The sequence below is a fragment of the Spinacia oleracea genome, chromosome 1, assembly GCF_020520425.1.
Source record: "Spinacia oleracea cultivar Varoflay chromosome 1, BTI_SOV_V1, whole genome shotgun sequence".
NCBI lineage: Eukaryota > Viridiplantae > Streptophyta > Magnoliopsida > Caryophyllales > Amaranthaceae > Spinacia > Spinacia oleracea.
This window is the reverse complement of record NC_079487.1, coordinates 122775099-122795846: the sequence shown is the minus strand read 5'-3', so window position 1 is coordinate 122795846 and position 20748 is coordinate 122775099.

Below are 20748 nucleotides of genomic sequence, written 5' to 3'. Positions count from 1 at the left end.
TCACCTTCAAATGAGCTTATATTCTCAATCCCAATCTTCTTCTACAACGTATGAATCCTCATACGTTGTAGTTCCAAACAAAACATGCAACATATGTGGGAAAAAATTTGCAATAAGAAGTTCTGAAACAATGAAAAATCCTCAAAGACTATATTACAAGTGTGACTTATGTGACAACTTCAAGTGGTGCAAGGGAAGCATTAAGCAACCACTGCCAATCAGAAACAACAGAGGTAGCACAAAGGAAGGAGAAATTGAAGAAAACAGAAGCTTGGATGAAGAAATTCACCAAATGAAGAAGAAACTCAAGCAGCAAAAGAAATTAATGCATGGAACTATCAATATTGGCATTGTAATGTTTTTTATTCTAGTATTTGTAATGAGAAAGTGAATGATGACATTTCATCAATAATATGATATTTCATTTCCGAATTAAGTAGCTTTACAAAAGTGTGCCCCCGACACGCAAAAACTTTAAGTGTAGCTCTACAAAAACTTGCTCCCATTGGCAAAAGATATACATGATAAGTTTAGCAAAAAGTTATGCATAAATCACAAAATCAAGTACGCTTCCTTTTTCCCTTACTTGATGCATTACGTTGTTGCTGTGAACTGGAAGCACCTTGATCTCCCCCTTGCTGTGAACCAGCTGCACCAGAACCAGCTGCACCAGCTGCACCAGCAGAACCAGAAGCACCAGCAGCAGCAGCAGCATCCTTCTTTTGCTTTGCTGTGGCCCCACCTCTGCATGTCCTTGCATTGTGTCCCACCTCCTTGCACTTACCACACCTCACAGTGCTATTTCTCTTTCCCCTTTTTGGATCATGTTTACCTATTTTTCTCAGTTTAGGGGGTCTACCTGATGCTCTCTTCATGGGTGGTGGGAGGATAATAGGAAGGTCAAAAGAAGGCCATTGGGTTGGGTCAGGCATGGGGTGTATGTGCTCTGAGTAAGTTAACTTGTATGCTTGCCCTTTGAAGTAGTGAGACACAAAATCAGTAGCCTCAAGTCTTTGGTGGTAAATAACCCTAAGGCCATGTCTGCAAGGTATGCCAGATATTTGCCATACACCACAACCACAAGTCCTTGCATCAAACTTAATAGGGTATTTGACAGCCCCCTCTTTCACTTCATATTCCCCTCCCCCCAGCAACTGTTACAGAACAAAACCTGGTGAAACTAGTCGTTGCTGAGCAGGGGTATCTGGTGAAATTACCATAAAGCACAAGGGCACCTGGTGAAAATCTAAAAAACCTCAGGGGTACCTGGTGAAATAAATTACGAGGGTACCTGGTGAAAAAAAGTTTCTAACGGCCACTTAACGGCAGGGTTAAGTCATGCGAGAAAATGAAACCTGAGGGGTACCTGGTAGATTACTGAAACAACGAGGGTACCTGGTGAATTAACTTAAACCTCGGGGGTATTTCATGAAATATCCGTTTTCAAAACCAAAGAAATAGAGGCAAGACGGGCGAATGGCGGCACCACCTTACCGCTTTTTGTTGGATCGTCCCATTTCGGCCTTTCGGGTCTATCCATTTCCATAAAACCAATACGGAGTATTTTAAAAAATATACAAAAAGTTTTGTACGCACAAGATGTACAAGTATATTTTTATTACTCCCTTTGTCCTTGATACTTGCACCGTTTTGACTGTTTGCACTATTCATATAATTCACTTTGACCTAAAATGGTGCGAATATTAAGGGCGGAGGGAGTAATTTTTTTTAGAAGTATTATAAAAAAAACATTGATAGATACGAAGTACATATCTTAAAGGGGTTAAATAGTTATTTTACCTTATTAGTGGTTTAGAAGAACAAAACTTTTATTAAAATGAAAAGAAATTATCACTAGAAAATAAATATCGTTTACATATAACGGGGTAACTTTTAAGCATCTTGAGTTAACTTTTATTTTACACCACTTGTAAATAAGAATTTATGTAAAGCATATTCTCGAGTTTTCAATTAACGAATACTTGTAAATTTTTTATTTCAGCCGACTGACTTTCTTTAGAATAGATTTTCATGGTATACTTTTATCTTACTAAACATAGCTTATTGATCCTCTCCGCTGTCTCATTGGCACTTTCAATCCTCAAACTTGTGCCAGAAAAAGAAGGTGAAACATATATAACTCTGAATCGCCAATTTTATGATAGCATTTGTGGAGACAGTTAATTTTTCAGTCTTATTTAGTCTATTTTCTAACTCTAGTTTTGTAAGTAATTAAGAAAACCCTTGGGATTTCTTAGTCGTATTACTAGTTTAAATTACTACGGGTATCAAATTTGATACTCCAGCTGAATGGTACGTGTTAAATATTACAAAACTCGTGATTAATATTGCTAAAAGTACGTACATGAATAAAACCAACTAATGAGGAGTCAAGGACTGCAACATCGAGGCCTCTTCTTAACCAAAGAAGGAGACAACATATAGGGCAAGATTCGTCATCCTCTTCATTGCTACAATTACCGGAGGATTTCTTCACTTCATGAAAGAGCTTAACTCTCCACACCTTAAACGTTTGACCCAAGCTAACACTATACACCAAGAAACTCATTATAGGCGGCCTTGTCCTTAGGCAAGTAAGTAGACCCTGAATTAAGAAATCTCTTGCACCTAGATATTTATACATCCATCAGAAGATCCTGAATATAAGATGCTTTTTTGTGACGGTGACACACTTTAGGCCAAAGCATAAATCAGACAGGTGTAAAAATTAAGGACGTTGATGAGGGTATGTGATGTCTAGCTCCATGTACGCCCTTAACCACATCTTTACCGCCCGGCCCGAAAAACAAGTGAAAAGATAACCACTTTGTTGGTTGATAACCATACCATTGATGTTGCCTCCATGAGCAATAAAAGTGTCAACGCACTTTCTTTCACGTAACTTCCAAACTTTAACAGTTTTATAATAAAATGAGCCAGTGTATATAATAATATCCCTTCAACATGGTTAAAAGCCATGCAGGAGATAATGTCCTTATATTGTAGGGCAATAGGCCTATAGAAGGAGTAGTTTTTGAATTGGCTAGTTGTACTAGGTAATGTAATGACCTTTTTAGGCCCAAAGTCAACATTAGGATTTCTCATATTCCATATTCTGGTTTTGTGGTCTTTGTGTGAAGTGAATAGCATGTCACCATGGACCACCATGACTCGGACATTGCCTGAGGTTGTAGGTAAACTAGACCAGGATGGCTCCATGGTTCGAGACAACAACGGTGAGGTCTCGAGGTTGGATTGGATGCTATGACGGCAAGGGCATAGATTTTGATGAGGTTGAATGGAGAAGTGTGGAAAGTTTAGTGAAGTTAGCTAGAAAGGGTAGTTTTCTCCATTGCAATATAATGCAAGAAAAAAAGAGGGAATTTGAGATTTGGTTATTGAGGGCAATGGATGAAGGAGGGATTTAAGCTTGCAAAAACCATGCATTTAATCATAGTCAACAAGTTGGTAATCATCATTTCACAACAATAATGTACGTGTTCGAACTTTATTATGGTCAATGAATCATTAAGGACACAAAGTGACATCAAGGAAAGAACAATAAAAGCATTAATTTCATTTATCCAAATTAAGGTGATTAATCCCAATGAAATAAAGAGAATTTTCATAGTGTACCCTGCAGCTAGTAATGAGTAGATTACATTATGAATGGGTCAACCCAATTATAAACGGGTTGAAATTTTTTAACTCAACCCGTTTATAAATCAGGTCGACCCAATTATAAATGGGTTGATATTTTCCCAACTCAACCCTATCTGTTTACTTAAACGGGTTGAGAATCTCAACCTAATCCAACCCAACAACTTTTTTTTTTCTCTTTTAGGTATAATTGACTTGACTATATAATTGCACATAGTAATTTTTTTTGAGAACTAATACTCCAATATGTATTGGACATGAATCAAAAACGTCAAATAATTGTTCAATATTGAAGGGAAAATGAGTTCAAATAACATTTTTCAGATACATTTACATACTTACTTGAAATTAAACGGGTTAGACGGTTGTTTACCCATTTAATCAAATGGGTTGAATTAGGTTGACCATTTAATTAAACGGGTTGAAAAAAATCTAAACTCAACCCTTTATTATTCAGTTGGATCAGCTTTTACCAGCTCTAATCTCTAATGTACCCCTCCCTCGTCCATTGTCTTCAAAAGAAATGCATTAGTATACCTCCGGACCGGACCGGATTATTTTTAAAAACGCACCGTATAGTCGTGCATGCACGCCCCTTGGATCCGCAAAATATGCCAATTTCTAATTTTCTATACCAACACCACAACATCAATCTCACATTTTCTATCTTGTTCCCCAACATCACTCATTTACCAAATGGAAACTTTAATTTTAAAATTGCTAATTTTAGAAATCAGTTAAGTTTCAGTTTTACTACGAGGAGTTCCCACCGCCTCCGACGAATGGACTAATCTCCCGTAGGAGTTTGATGGGTATCTCGATGGACAACATCCCTCCTAATTAAGATTTTTCCATACCTAAGGCTTAAACCCGAAACCTTGGTTAAGGAGCAAGAGACTCTTAACCACGTACTCATGCCAACCTCAATCGGTTGCGTTTTCTTCTTTTAAATTGGCATATACATTTGCTTGATTTTTTTGCTTCTAAATTGAATATGTTTCTTGTTGTAAATATAAATTTTTCTTTCAAATTATAAAGTTGTCGATTACGAATTTATGACCAAATTAGACAATATACTTCTTATTTGACCCTTGTCATTAATTTCGAAAACATTTACTCCCTCCATTCTTAAATATTAGTCGTTTTGACTTTTCAACTCGTTTCAACGCAATATTTAAACGTAAATATCTCGAAATACGCATGTTAGACAAATATAAAAATTTGATATTGTTAAACTAAACATTAAAACGAACAAAATAAGATCCCACATGAATATGTTTTGAAGTACGTATTGGAAAAAAATTAGAAGATTCTCTTCAATTGTGAATAGTGTCAAGATTACAAAAGGGACTAATATTCGAGAACAGATAGAGTACTATGTTTTGAACAATTTTTTTTAGTACCAATCAAGTCATTAATAAAAAGCCATACGACATTTTTAAAAGAAATTTAAAGTTAACAAATACTACGTACATAACAATAAAGGTTTTCTTAATCAAAACTACGATTGTTGAATAGATCGATCTTGGAATGTTGGACATCTCTCGCGCATATTGCTGAAATATGTCTTCTTGGAGGAACGATCGAACAATTTGCAGTAGCCGCGAGGGTGACATATATGCTAGTTTCCATCTGATTCATTTGATTGTATTCGAAAATTTGATAACTTTTGTGATTTTGTGTGATTCTCTACAAGGACCCAAATTCACGGTAATTAGATCTGCAATTTTGAACATTAGAAAAAAAAAAAAAAAAAAGTGTCCCTCGAAAAGATGAGAAGAAAAACCCTGTCTTTGGACAAGAAAAAGTTTCTCGTGCAAGGAGGAAAAAATACTATAAACCTAAAAACAACAAAATATAAGGGGAAAAGCCACAAACAAAATAAACATTTGAGCTTTGCCCCGGTAAAAGTTGATGGAAGCCCATTCATAAATCAATATTTTTAAGTAAAACAGAAATACAATTTCACGTGACATCAAAGTATTCAAGAGCCCATTTGCTTTAACAATACGGAGTAATGATTTAAGTAAAAAAAACAATGATCTATATGCAACCCTTAGGCTATAAATAAACATTTAATGAAATTTTGAATTAGTTTAAGAATGCAAGACAAAATCACAAATTGATTCGTATAATGATCATTTACGGAGTAGTAAGTAAACACATGCACCTTTTAATGAGCTGAGTGAGTCGATGGCGTCGTGTCCTTATTTTCCCCTCTCTCCTCTCTCTCTCAAACCTTAGCTTCTATATATTAACGTTCTTGAAGGGATTCCGCGGAAAGCCTCAATTTTTGTTGATTTTTATTTTATTTTGTTGTTAAGGAATAACGCTCCCTCCTCGAACAAGGAACTTTTCTCTCTTGAAAATTGGATTTTCTTCTCCTTTGAGGGACTTTTTTTCCCCATATGTTATAGGATCATATATTTATTGTTTATGAGGGAAGGATTTTATTTCGCAGGAAAAATTAATTCGTCGATGAAGATTTAAGTGGTGTCGCGACATATCTGATATCTACGGGATTATACCATCAATTGAATCATATTAAATTATTTCAATTTCAAAACTACAATAGATTGAAAGACCACATCGTTGAAGGTTGTATCAAACGATATGAACGAGGATATACACGAGGTTCAATGTGCAACGATCGTAGTTTTGCTGAAAAGCAACTTTATTTGATTCGATTTGTTATATATTTGATAGATTCATATCTCATTTGTAGATATCGTGTTATTTTTATCAATAAATTACTCCCTCCGTCTCTTTTTGTTTTTTACGTTTTCCTTTTTGGGTGTTTCAAAATGTTCTTTACATTTCCTTTTATATTATCACATAAATGATTTAATATTCTATCAAAATTTGTACCCAATTATTATATTGACCAATTAAATCAATTGAGTCATTTAATCCCTCACACTTTTCCATAAAGACATTAACTTTTTCTCATTTTCCCAATATCAGAATTTTGATAAGAGTGAAAACATTATAAATAAACTTAATTTTTCTCGTTTACATGAAAAACTTAGAAAAATCTCAATGCACATTAATTAGTCATTAAAACGCGTGAAAAATACCAAACGTAAAATAAAAGAAAAGACGGAGGGAGTAGTTCTAATTTCAAAAGAAAAAGTAAACGTATACTCCACATTTTGAGCCTCTTTAAAATTATGTATAATTTTCATAAAGAAATTATCCCAAGTCAAATAGTTAGTTCAAAGTTAATTTATGGCAACAATGATGAATTAAATTACTCCCTCCGTTTCTTTTTGTTTGTTACGTTTGGACTTTTGCACGTTTATTAACGTATAATAAAGATTTTTTTTTTTTTTATTAAAAAAATAAACTCAAGTAAACCTCAATCCACTAATCATTACAACAACCAATAAGATTGTGTTATTTATCAAAATGAACCAATAATTGGAAAGCACAAAGATTGCCAACTTAACATACTTGGGAAATGGTAAATAAATTTAATGAGTTAAAAAAGTTGACCAATGAAAATTAAAAGTGGGCACAAAAAATAACACTATAATAAGTTTATAAATAGAAAGATTCTTTCATGTAACAAACAAAATGAAACACCTAAAAAGGAATACGTAACAAACAAAAAGAAACGGAGGGAGTACTAAAAAACAGTAAATGAGCCTGCTACTAATTAAAAATAAATACTCCAAGTAAAACTCAACACACTACTCCCTCCGAATCTAAATGTTATTTCCGTTTCCTTTTTTAGTGTCCCAAAATAATCTTCCCATTTCTTTTATTTCCTTTTTAATCTCTTCTTTGTAATTTGAACTTTGTATTTCTATTGGTTTATCAATAAAAAACCTTGTAGTCTCATTGGTTGGTTTAAGTTTGGATGGATTAATGAGTTGATATTTTTATTCCTTGAATTATATTGGTTCAACTATTTTGTTTTCTTGTGAAAATGGAATCAAAAAGCAACAATTCCCCATAAAACTACATTAATAATAGTTAATCTTACAATGTTTCTTTTTCCTTAATAACCGCGTAAAATAACAAACGGAAATAACATTTAGGTTCGGAGGGAGTACAAATTAAGGAAAACAATTTTTTCCTCACAAAAATGTTGGAAAAATTCCCCATTATATAATTTTGACTAGTTAATTTCTTGTCTTTCTCATTATCACGAATGAGTACGAACTTTAAAAAGTCTCCCCTGTGCAGACTTGTATGGTTGTACGTACTCCGTAGTAAATATTGATACTCCATAAGCCAAAAATTATGATTTTTTTTAAGTTTAAGTTGTTTTTTCCGTATTAATATCAATTGTCGTACTCCGTACTAAACATTACTCCTTCCGTTTCCAAAATTCTACGGAGTACTTATTTGCCTTTTACACAGTCTCCAATATCCTAATTTGACTATTTATATATTGATTGTGTATTGGTACTATACTACGGAGTAATTAATACGGAGTAGTTCTAAAACATTTATATTGATGCCACATGACAATGCTTACTTAACCAACATAAGTTGGTGGAGTTGGTGGGGAACTCACCTTGTGACTTGAGTTCGAGCCCTATCAACTATGAAATGCTTGGGGAGTGGCTCAAGCGATGACCTGCGGAGCTGGGCTGGTTCACCTGTGCTAGGTGCTGGTTCAGTTAGGGTCCCTTCTTCTTACCTATTAAAAAAAAAGAAAATGACAATGCTTACTCTTATACATACATTACCAAGCTAGATATATGGTCAAAGTTTTATATATTTACCAACGAATATTAAAATGGGAGAACTTAGAAAATAGAGGTAGTATCATAGTACTATGACCTACAGATCGATTTGCTGGTTAGAATGTTCAATACGCAACAATATATTTGTTGAACGATTATTTAAGTGGAGCGCTAAAAACCTCCCACTTTTTTTCCTTATTTTTTATTAGTACCGTTACATAATCTTACTTTCTAATTCTCTCACACCACCCCACCACCTCCGACCACCATCGCCGACCACTACCTCCGGCCACCACCATCACGTCGTAGGCGATTAAAATGGCCGAATCTTCACAAGATTTTTTTTTGTCCGAATTTTTGTTTAGAAACTTATGCATTTTTAGCTTGTACCATGGTACATGCTTATGAATTTTAAGCTTGTACCATGGTACAAACTTATGAGTTTTTAGCTTCGACCATGGTATTGACTTATGCAATTTAAGCTTGTACCATGGAAGGAGCTTAAAATTCATAAGCCCGTACCATGGAAGGAGCTAAAAATTCATAAGTCTTTTTTTTTTTTTTCCTTCAGATTACACTAAATCAAATGCAACAACAAATCAAAATATTAAATAATATAGACTTATGAATATTTAGCTTGTACAATGGTATAAGCTTATGAATTTTTAGCTCCTTCTATGGTACAAGCTTAAACTTCATAAGTCAATACCATGGTCGAAGCTAAAAACTCATAAGTCTGTACCATGGTACAAGCTTAAAATTCATAAGCCTGTACCATGGTACAAGCTAAAAATGCATAAGTTTCTAAAAATATTCCGGACAAAAAAAAGACTCTTGTGAAGACTCGGCCATTTTGTCGCCTACGACGTGATGGTAGTGGCCGACGATGGTGGCCTGAGGTGGTGGCCGGCGGTGGTGGTTAGATTTGGGGCAGGTATATGGGTAAATGTTGAATGAGGGGGTAAATAAAGAAAGGTATATGGGTAAATGAATGGGGCGATTTTGAGTAATATGGAACTGTAAATAGTAATTAAGCCACAAACTTAACTTTTAATTATATATATGTACGGAGTATTTGTAGTTTTGATCTTGCTCCTCTAACTTTAAAGTTCTAACATAAATGTGCAATTAATGCAATAAGTTAGTTTAGTTATCATTCATGGGACGAATTGAACGGATTTCACAATAACAAAATTGATAACATTTTCATTAGAATTAACACAGGCAGCGTAGCCAAATGTAAATATGCATACATGCGCAGTTTTACATAATAAAAACGGAATTACATTGCACACAGAGTATATAGAATTAAACAATTAATATATACATGTACGTAATACTTTATTCTTCAATTCGATCGTCTCAAAACCCTAATTAGTTGTTGAATCATCCTTATATGTTATACTACCTCCGTTTCAGAAAGTTCTTTACGCTTTGGAAAATGTGTCTATAGTTTAAAAACTTTGACCGTAAATTCTCACCATAATATACATCAAATAGTTACATGTATGATCTTGTTAGATTGGTCTCGGGATGTATTTTCAAAATATCAAATTTTTATAATATTTTCACATACGAAATTGGATATATTAGTAGTTAAATATTGCATAATAGTCCGTGCAAATAGTAACTGTAAAGATTTTTTTGAAATAGAGGTAGTACTTCGTATCTAGCTAATATCTCCAGGACCACAAGGAAAGGCTGAACATAACAGGAAACCAATGTCATTGAATTGCAGGTTAACTTGTAACTTTGTACGTACGTACGTACGTAGGTCCATGGCATATATTATATCGCCATGCATGATTATTAATAGTCGTGGTCTATAAACAATGCAACAAATCTATATCTTGCTCCCAGAAATCAATACATTCATCAGAAGATCGATCATAACCTAATTAATTACAGGAGCTCCAACTTTCTAATGATGGTGACACGTACATGCATGACTTTTTTTTTTTGACAACAATGCATGACATCAGGCCAATATATACATGCAATTACTAACGTAACTACGTACGTACACTATATATTTTTGTTTGGCGAAAGCATGTAAACCCTCAACCATATAATTAATATACGGTACATGTCCTTACTATTTTCATCTAGCTGCATTTATATTTTACATGGATGAGCCGATTACGATACCCCCACAACGTCACAAATGAATTTTAGTCGTCCTTATCTTTAAAAAAAATAAAAATAAAAATATAGTTTTCCGTGCTTTACTCACAAGTTATTGTGCCAACATCAATTTTTGGTGCGTCAAATCAATTTCCCGCAGTATTTCGAATTGATTATTCCGCCTAAAATGGATCGGATTGTATTATTTTATTCATCATGTTGCTTATTGGTTAGCAAATTAGTGTTGGGTTGGTTAATTTCTTAGTTGCGCAATGTGTTCTTGAGGCATCCTTAATTAAAGAGTCTTCGTGCTATTGAAATTATTAGAGGACTGAGTCACTGAGTGAGTGAGTAGGGGTTGTGTAGCATGGCTAGGACGATTCCGGTAGACGGCAATGACGGAGTAGTGTACTTTATTTTTCTTCGTTTGCTCTTTTGGTAATGTGGGCTGCACTACTCTCTAACTTGGCAAATAAAAAATAAAAAATAAAAAATAAAAAAAGAACTCGAATGAACATCTGTAGTAGACTAGTGTTTGACCGTGTGTGCACATTTTGATATGGATAAGTATAAGGGAAAATTAATTCTAATACTCCATTATTTCAAAACAGAGGGAGTACTACGTAATTCAATCTTTATACGGTCGTCTTCTTAAAACCAATTCACTTGTTGGTTAACAACGAATTACTTTTTAAATATAAAATGGACCTGGGCAACCCAATAAAAAGGAGAAGAGTTTGGTCCACTTAGCAACTCCAATGGTTATAAAAGGGACCTGCTCAAAAAAAAAAAAAAACATGTAAGCAAATAGCCCACCATTGGTACAACAATGAGTAAATGACATAAGCAGCTGCTAAAACCTTGTAGCTATGGGCTACGTAGCTCAAAAAAATTTAGCTCAAATACATAAAATTTACTAGTTTTCTTATACTTCATCTGTTACACTTTAGTTGCCACACTTTGATTTTCACCATAATCTGAAAATTAATATCTTTCGTTATCCATAAATAAATAATAATAATAATAAACATTGATATAAAGAAAACGTATACTAAAATGTATCTCGATCACAAGATTCTAAGTGAATATGATTTTTCCTTAAATATTGGTCATAAAAAATAAACAAAGTATAGTATGTGATCAGTGCAATAAGAAAGTGCTGCAAGTAAAAATAAACGTTTACATAATTTCTATTTAAGATTCATTTGATCATTTTAATATTGGCAAAATTTGTCAAAAACTAGCTTATAAAATTGATTGTCAAAAACTACCTTATAAAAAAAATGTTGGAATTAACTACCTTATAAAAAAATTATGTTGTAATTAACTATCTTATGAAAAAAATTATGTCATAAGTTACTACCTTTTACAGAACTATGTACGTTGAATAAAAATTACGAGATTGACTTTACAATATATAACTCACATATATACCCTTTAATTATTTATTTTGCGTGAGATGTACCTAGTAAAGTCTACCCCGAAATTTTGAATCAATGCTCATAATCTGACCCAAGATAGTATCTTGCAACATAATTTATATGGTAATTTTTGACAAATTTTCAGTTTAACAAAAACACAATTACATACTTTTCAGGTTGACGCCCTTCAAGGTCATAAGGGACTGATTTGAGAAGGTAACCACAATTTTTTTTTTTTTTTATAATTAATCAAAACATGAAGCTGTATTGGGAAAATCATCCAAAGATTGATCGAGTTATTAGAAATTATAAGTATAAAACAAAGGTTGTATAGTCGTATATCAATTAGTAGAAGGTACACCCGATTGTGCGTAGTTCTACACGCAACTGGCTTAGAACTACGTTGTTTAATTCAAAAAGAAAAAATCAAAACAGGAAAAAAAATAACCTCGTTGAAAACGTCAAAATAAAAAAGAAAAGATAAGATAAATCACCCTAAAACTAGTAAGGGAGCAGCCACAATTGCAAGATTTGTGAATATCAAATTTGATATTGTTCATCTATTCAAGTAAGTGTACATCTATGTTCGTTTGTTGGGTAATTTCATTCTTTTGATAATTTTACGTAATTATTATAAAGTTTCACTTTTACTTTTTTTATATAATTTGGTAATTTGAATTCTTGTTCTTCGAGATTGGAATGTAATCCGGACTACGTATTTAAAAGATCCATGTTGCTGATATCACTTTACTGGATATACAATTTTGATAAGATTGATCCAGGGTTGAAGAATGGAGTGCTCAAGGTTATCGTTCCAAAAAAGAAACTGATGAAATCGCTGGATTTTTTGGATTCAGGGTGCTCATGGGAAACTATCTTTAAAAATCTAGATTTGTCAATCTAGATCAGTAGTATTTTTCATGTTCGATCTGGACTAGCTTGTATGTTTTCTCCAAGATGAGGAAACGTATCTTGTAAACAGTTGTTTTAATGCATGGTAGTACCACGTATATATGTTTTGTTGCATAATTGTTTTCGAAAGATCAGACTATAGTTGTAACTAGTGTGTGGCTCGAGCGATGCCCCGATTGATAAATTGAATATTTAAAATTTTAGATTTTTCTTGAGCTCAATGTTTGACAAAAGACATGTATACCATAAAGTGAAAATGATCCATTAAGTTCGTCAACTACATAGGCACATGCATTACGTCATTACATACCATATAATTTTTCAATTAGATCATCTAACAATTTGTATAATTAATTTTCTAGTTGAACTATCTGTTTCAAATTAGTAAACACCAAATTAGATATATACAACCATGCAAGACATTTTTATAGTTGATGCTTATGAGACTTTATGACATCATGTTTCTTTATATTTTGTCATAATTATTTAATTATTAACTTTATTCCAAAATAATCCATAGAAAATAAAAAGTCACATAAAAATTTAGTTAATTTAGACTTCATATTAATATTTATTTATAAATTAATGTGAAAAGATAAAACACAATTGGTGGTTGGTTAAGATGGTAATGAGTGTTGTCATCCACATTTGAGGTCTGGAGTTCGAATCACCACTTGATGAGTGAATGATGTGGCGCAAAGAGAAGAGTACTATGTGACACATAGACTTTTTTCACAACGCCTTTTAATATATTAGTATAGATTTTCAATGTTATTTTTTAGTATAAAATTTATTCAAAAATTTATTATAATTTAATTATAAAATGGTTAAAAATAAATTAAAAGTCAACAAAATCAATGGATAAGAATAGTCCACTTTTATTTAAGGACTAAGATTTAATGAGTTATAGTGGCTACTATTTTATTGTGGCTATTGTAAGATCATCGACAAAATAAATGTAATTATTGATGTAATATGATCGATGCTAAATATCTCAAATGAAAAAATAATCTAATATGATGCTAAAAATACCGATCATACGTTATTTAATTTTGTAGGTTTCCATGCATATCAAATTATCCATATAGCCATATAGGGATCGGATAGCAGTTGCAGTGTAGGGTACGTATAAATTATCCATCAGAGTATTATTAAGTTTACAGTTTGTAAACCATAAAAATTCAAACCTGCAAAAATAAATTTAAAGAGGCAAAAGAATATGGAATATATAATTTTATTGATGTTTTTGAGATTACAATTCTCGTAACTCTCTTGATTCTTCTCTTCTAGGGTTTGTAATACTGGGGTCTGGTCGACTTATTCCAGTACTGCATACCTACAATTTGATAGTAGGGAGGTGATGGGGTCTTTGTGACTTATTCCATCTGAGCATGACGAAACCCTAATATTAGAACTTCTTATATAGGAAAGTTGAGAGTCCTATTAGGTCAAAATTTCCTAAATCTTTGAAATATTATCTTTTTATTGAGAAATAACTGACACCACAAATTTACAAAATTTCGGTGTCTACAGATGCCCCCTCGAGATCTGTTGTGGAGACTTGATGTCGGATGCAACTTGGTCTCGAAACTTTGATGTAGAATTTGAAAACAAATTTGACTTGCCTCCTTTGATTCTAAGAACCTTTAACCTTGAAGAGAGGAGATGAAGAGCGAAAATCGTCCCACCGAGCGTGCCAATTTGTAAACCATAAAAATTCAAACCTGCAAAAATAAATTTAAAGAGGCAAAAGAATATGGAATATATAATTTTATTGATGTTTTTGAGATTACAATTCTCGTAACTCTCTTGATTCTTCTCTTCTATGGTTTGTAATACTAGGGTCTGATCGACTTATTCCAGTACTGCATACCTACAATTTGATAGTAGGGAGGTGATGGGGTCTTTGTGACTTATTCCATCTGAGCCTGACGAAACCCTAATATTAGAACTTCTTATATAGGAAAGTTGAGAGTCCTATTAGTTCAAAATTTCCTAAATCTTTGAAATATTATCTTTTTATTGAGATATAACTGACACCACAAATTTACAAAATTTCGGTGTCTACAGAGTTGTCCCACCGAGCGTGCCAATTTGTAAACACAAATTTACGAGTCTGCAAAAATAACAGAATTAAAATAATGTGAACAAAATATTTTATATTGATTTTTGTATTTGGGTACAATCTCTAATGTGTTTATCCACTGATTCGATCTCTACAACCGTAACAATTTGTTTTGTCGGACGTCTTGAGCGAGGGCCACCGGGTTTGATCTCTTTCAATGACGCAGTATGGAGGTAGAACGGCGTTTGTGCTTGATGTTCTTCTTCCACCGAGATTTGATGTTAGACTTGTATGCTTGGAAGCAGTCTTAGGGTTTTCTGGAGAGTAGTGTGTTTTCTGAATATTACGTTTAGGCCCTATTTGGTTCAATATTAGTAAAGGAAGGGAAGAGAAGAGAAAGGAAGGGAAGAGAAAGGAAAGGAAATAAAATATATTTTTCCATGTTTGGTACGATGAAAGAAAATGATAGGAATCCCATGTTTGGTACAACATTAGTAAAGGAAGAGAAGGGAAGGAAAGAAAAAACGTGTTTTTAAGCTTTAATATTTTGTTTGACAGATTTAATTTTTTCTTTCCTTCCAAATTCCTCCAATTTTGGGAGGGAAGGAAAGTGAAACTTTTATACAGTGAACTTTCCTTCCAATTCCCTTCATTTCCTTTCACTTCCCATATAGTTTTTTGAACCAAATATAAGAAACGTTATTTTTCCTTCCCTTTCTTTTCTTTTCCTTCCAATTCCTCCCAACCAAATAAAGCCTTAGTCTGTCTGCCAAATGACTTGGAGAGAACTTTTTATATCCTCCTCTTAGGTTTAGGGTTTTCTCTTTTATGGATAAATGGGCCTTTTTTTTACTTACTATCCATTTAAATGACCCACTTCTATTAAATAAACGTCATTTGAATAAAATGGACCTATTTGATTTACAACCCAATTTAAACAGTTTATCTGTCATTTAAATAATAGAAGTCAACATTTGACTTTTTCGGGACAAGAAGGATGGCGTAGTATTTATCACATTTTAATGCCTACACAGTCCAATTATGATGTGTATTCAATACTTGAAGGTTACCCTTGAGTCCTCGACTATATGATAAACAGTGTCAATAACATTATAGTCGTTTAATCGATTATAGTTACTGTTTGCACAAATATTAAGACAAAAGATTATAAATGTGTAAGAAATTATGGTGAATATAATAAAATGTGTAAAAAACTGGGTGTGTACAAGAAAAAAAACGAATAAACTAAGAGAAATAGAGTGGAAGTTGTAAATGTCCGTTGTGGATAAGAAAGGTAAGATAATAAATTTGCATGTCCAAAATTAGTATAAAGAACAATGTAAAGACCATTATGAAACAGTCTAAGGTCCTGTTCTGTTCACCTTATTTTCACTTATTTCAGGAAAAATAAGTTCAGATAAGTTCAGATAAATTCAGATAAGATAAGTTCAGGAAAAATAAGGGTTGACCAAGTATAATTTATAACTAAAATAAGTTTTGATAAGTTCTAATAAGTTCAGATAAGTTCAGATAAGTTCAGATAAGTTCAGTTAAATTCAAATAAGATAAGTTCAAAACAAATAAGTGAAAATCAGGTGAATAGAACGCAGCCTAAAACGGAAAGTTTAAAGATCATTTTGAAACGAAGTTAATATAAGATAATTTCACCCTGTCAAAATACATACGGAGTAGGACTACTTTCTCCGTTCCATGACGTTGTTCAAAATTTTGGAGTACTTTTAATGTTTTGTTAATGCACAATTTATTTCATCGTTGTCTCTAATTACACATTTACGCATTATTAAAAGTTACATTATTTTGATATTCTTAAATAATTCATTGAGACGAACTCCACATGAACGTGTTTTTCTTATATTTTAGAAATAATTTAATTAGTAGCTAAAGTTCTAGAATAGTGTCAAAATTATACAGTGAAACATTATTACAGAACATATAGCATACTTGTATTAATTGCTTACAAAATTTGATCAACTTTGAATTAAAGTAGGACGACGAAATCACAGATACAGATAGCTGCGTAGATATAAATATAGATAGATATAGACTTTAGTATCATGATTATAAATGTATCCCTAACTTTAATACAATAATACTCCGTATATAATATAATGCAGCAATATTAGGGTCGTCTGAAATATACTGATATACTGAAACTCTGTATGTATATATTGATGATATCTGCCAAAAAGCTGTTGATGGTTTTGACACTTTTATGCTTTGTATTTACGACTCATTGCATTGCGCTGCTTAATCAATGGGCGACGTCGTGAAAGTGCGCAATTTGATGAGAATATTGAGGGGATTAGCAATTTAGCAGAGTATAAACTGATAGCCTAAGCTTAATAGAATAATAGGGGGGCTGCTTGAAGAAGCAGCGGATATCATGTTGTTCTCAACTTGAAATGAATTGAAGCTAATTAATACAACCATGCATGCATAATCCAACCTTAATTAAACACCAAGATAAAAAGTCATACCTAATAATTAGCTTCCGTTTCGAAATAATAGGGACGATTTACCTTTTCACTCTTGCCAGTGTAAATGTTTGGACATTAATTTCTCTAATTTTGTATTCGTAAAAATTATAAAAAGTTGATATTCTGAAAATACATATCGAGACGAATCAAACAAGACCACACATGATGATTAAATTGAAATCTATGAATAGTGTCAACTATTATTTCCAAACGAAGGGAGTACTACCGTTACATCAAGAGAAATATGGCAAGTAATTAAAAAGAAACGGAAGAAGTAAGAGTTTGATAGAGTATAAACTAATCTTGGGCTTCAACCATTAACTTAAGCTTTTGGTTGAGTTGGTCCTTTGACATGGTATCAGAGTCAATGTGACGCAAAGTTCACGGGTTCGAATCTCATCCACCCCTCCTTTCAAAGTGGAATATTTCGCGCTAGGTACGTACGAGGAGGTCTATGCTGCATGCCTATATCCACACTTCAAGCCCAAAGGACTTTCATGTGATGAGATGTGTTAGTATATTAGCTGATGATGTATGCTGATTGTTTGCTGTACTTCAGCAACTAACTGCTGAGTCAGCTTTGCCAACATGGCATTATTGTAACAAACTCTTTGTTGTTTGTTAGCTGGTGCAACAACCTATAGAAGGATCTAGACTCCTTCCTTTCATGCTTATATATAGCTTGTACATTGCTGATTATAATTAATACAATAACAACTTAAATTTTCTTGATCTCAATCTCTAATTCTGTCATGGTATCAGAGTAGGTTCAAGAAACCTGACTCATCTTCTCTGAAATTCCGCAAAATTCTCTCTAAAAAAGGTTCAATTGAACCTTGCATTTTACTGTTTCTGATCAAAATCTGCTAATTGTTCAGAAGAAATTAACTACAGTTTGTGTGATTAAACTTCAGTTTGTTTGATTTCTACTGATTGAAGATTGATAATGGCGTTTAATGATGAACACCTCGAAGATTCTAGGAGAAATGCAAATTTGCCTCCTAATCAGGATCCTGCTAGCTTGTATTACATCCATCCTTCTGATGCAAATTCTGTGCAACTTGTTTCTTTCAAGTTTGATGGTGAAGGTTTCACAGGTTGGAAGAGATCAATGCTGCTGGCATTGTCAGCCAAAAACAAAATAGGTTTTGTTGATGGAAGTATTAGCAAACCTGCTGTTGGAACTGTTGAGTATAGAGCATGGGAGAGATGCAATGATTTGGTGTGTTCTCTGATCCTAGGGAATCTGAGTGAGATAATTGCTAAGAGTGTAATGTTTTTGAAGTCTGCCAGAGAAGTTTGGTGTGATCTTGAAGAGAGATTTGGCTTTGCTTCTATGGCACAGGTCTACTCTTTAGAACAGAAACTAGCTGAGGTAAATCAAGGAGAAAAATCAGTTTCTGAGTTTTTTACTGAAATCAAGTCAATCTGGGATGCAATTGAAGAGGCTCATCCTATGCCCTACTGTACTTGTAACAATTGTACCTGCAATGTTACTAAAAAGTTCTTTCAAAGACAACAAGAAAAAATGGTGATGCAGTTTATGATGAAGTTAACAGACCAGTTTGCCACAATTAGGGGAAATGTGCTAATGGTTCCAGTTCTACCTAAGGTGTCTGAAGCATACAGACTCTTTGCTCAAGAAGAAAGGCATCAAGAGATCTCTAAAACTGTCTATCCTACAGAGCCTGTTGCATTTGCAGCTGAGAAAAGAAGATTTGGTGGTGATCATTGGAACAACAGGAACTTCAAAACTCAAGCAACTGGTTCTCAACAATTTCAGAAAGCTAATAATCCTAATAGGAGCAACTCACAGTATTTCTGTACACATTGTCAAATTCCTGGACACAGTATTGAGAGGTGCTTCAAGATCAATGGTTATCCACCAGGTTTTAAGCATTTCAAAAACAAGACAGCAGCAATGTCAACTGCTGGAGATGGTGATGCTGACACATCCAACAATCCAAAAACTGAAGCAAATACTAATATCTCAGTGGAGCAGTATAATCAGCTGATGAATCTTTTGAGCAAGCAACAACAAAGTTCTGGCTCTAGTCATCAACCTAACTTGGCCTTAATGGCAGGTAATATCTGTTTAATATCTCATACTAATTCTAAATGGTTGCTTGACAGTGGTGCTTCAGATCATTTCTGTCATGATTTGAGTCAGTTTTCTGCATATAAAAGGGTTGATAATCAATCTACATATATAACCATACCTGATGGCAGTAAAATACCTGTGAAACATGTTGGTTCAGTAGTATTAAATGAAGGAATTACACTTCACAATGTGCTGCATGTGCCTGATTTCAAATATAATCTAATCTCTGTCCACAAGATATGCAAAGATTTGAATTGTGAGCTGCATTTTACTCATGACAAGTGCTTTATTTGCTGTCAGAAAGGGAAATTGATTCCTCTTGGTGATGTGAGTTCTGGTCTGTACAATGTTGGAGAACACAATATAGCAGCTACATCTACAAAACAGCCACATGAGTGCAACACAGCCTGTTCTACTGCTGTCAATAATGCCAAACTATGGCACCTAAGACTAGGTCATATCCCTTTTAGTCAACTTAAGTTGATTAACCCTAGTTGTGAAGTCAATTCTTGTATTCAAGACACAATTTGTCAAGTGTGTCCCATTGCAAAACAAACCAGGCTTAGCTTTCCACATAGTAGCATTAAGACAACTTGTCCATTTGAGCTAATACACATTGATGTTTGGGGCCCACATTCTGTGAAAACTCCTACTGGTTGTAATCAGTTTTTGACTATTGTAGATGATTACAGTAGATTCACTTGGATTCACATGTTGAGAAATAAGAAAGACTGTGTTTCTGTGTTAACTGATTTCTTGAATATGGTGAAAACTCAGTTTGGTGTGACTGTTAAATGTGTAAGATCAGACAATGCAAAGGAATTATGTGAAGGAGATTTCAAAAAGCTGTGTGTGACACTAGGTATATTGAATCAAACTAGTTGTACTCACACTCCCCAGCAGAATGGGGTGGTGGAAAGGAAACATAAACATCTTTTAGAGACAGCAAGGGCATTGTATTTTCAATCAAAGGTTCCTGCTAGGTTCTGGGGTGAGTGTGTCATGTGTGCAGCATATTAGATTAACAGGATGCCACTGAAATCCATTGGATTGGATTCACCTTTTTACAGATTGTATGAAAAACAACCTGATCTTACTCATCTCAGAACATTTGGTTGTCTTTGTTATGTTTCTACTACAAAAGTTGGGAGAACTAAATTGGATAGCAGAGCTACTCCTTGTGTTCTTATGGGATATTCTGCATCCCAGAAAGGCTATAAGGTCTTAGAAATTGACACTAACAGATTCTTTGTTTCAAGAGACATAACAT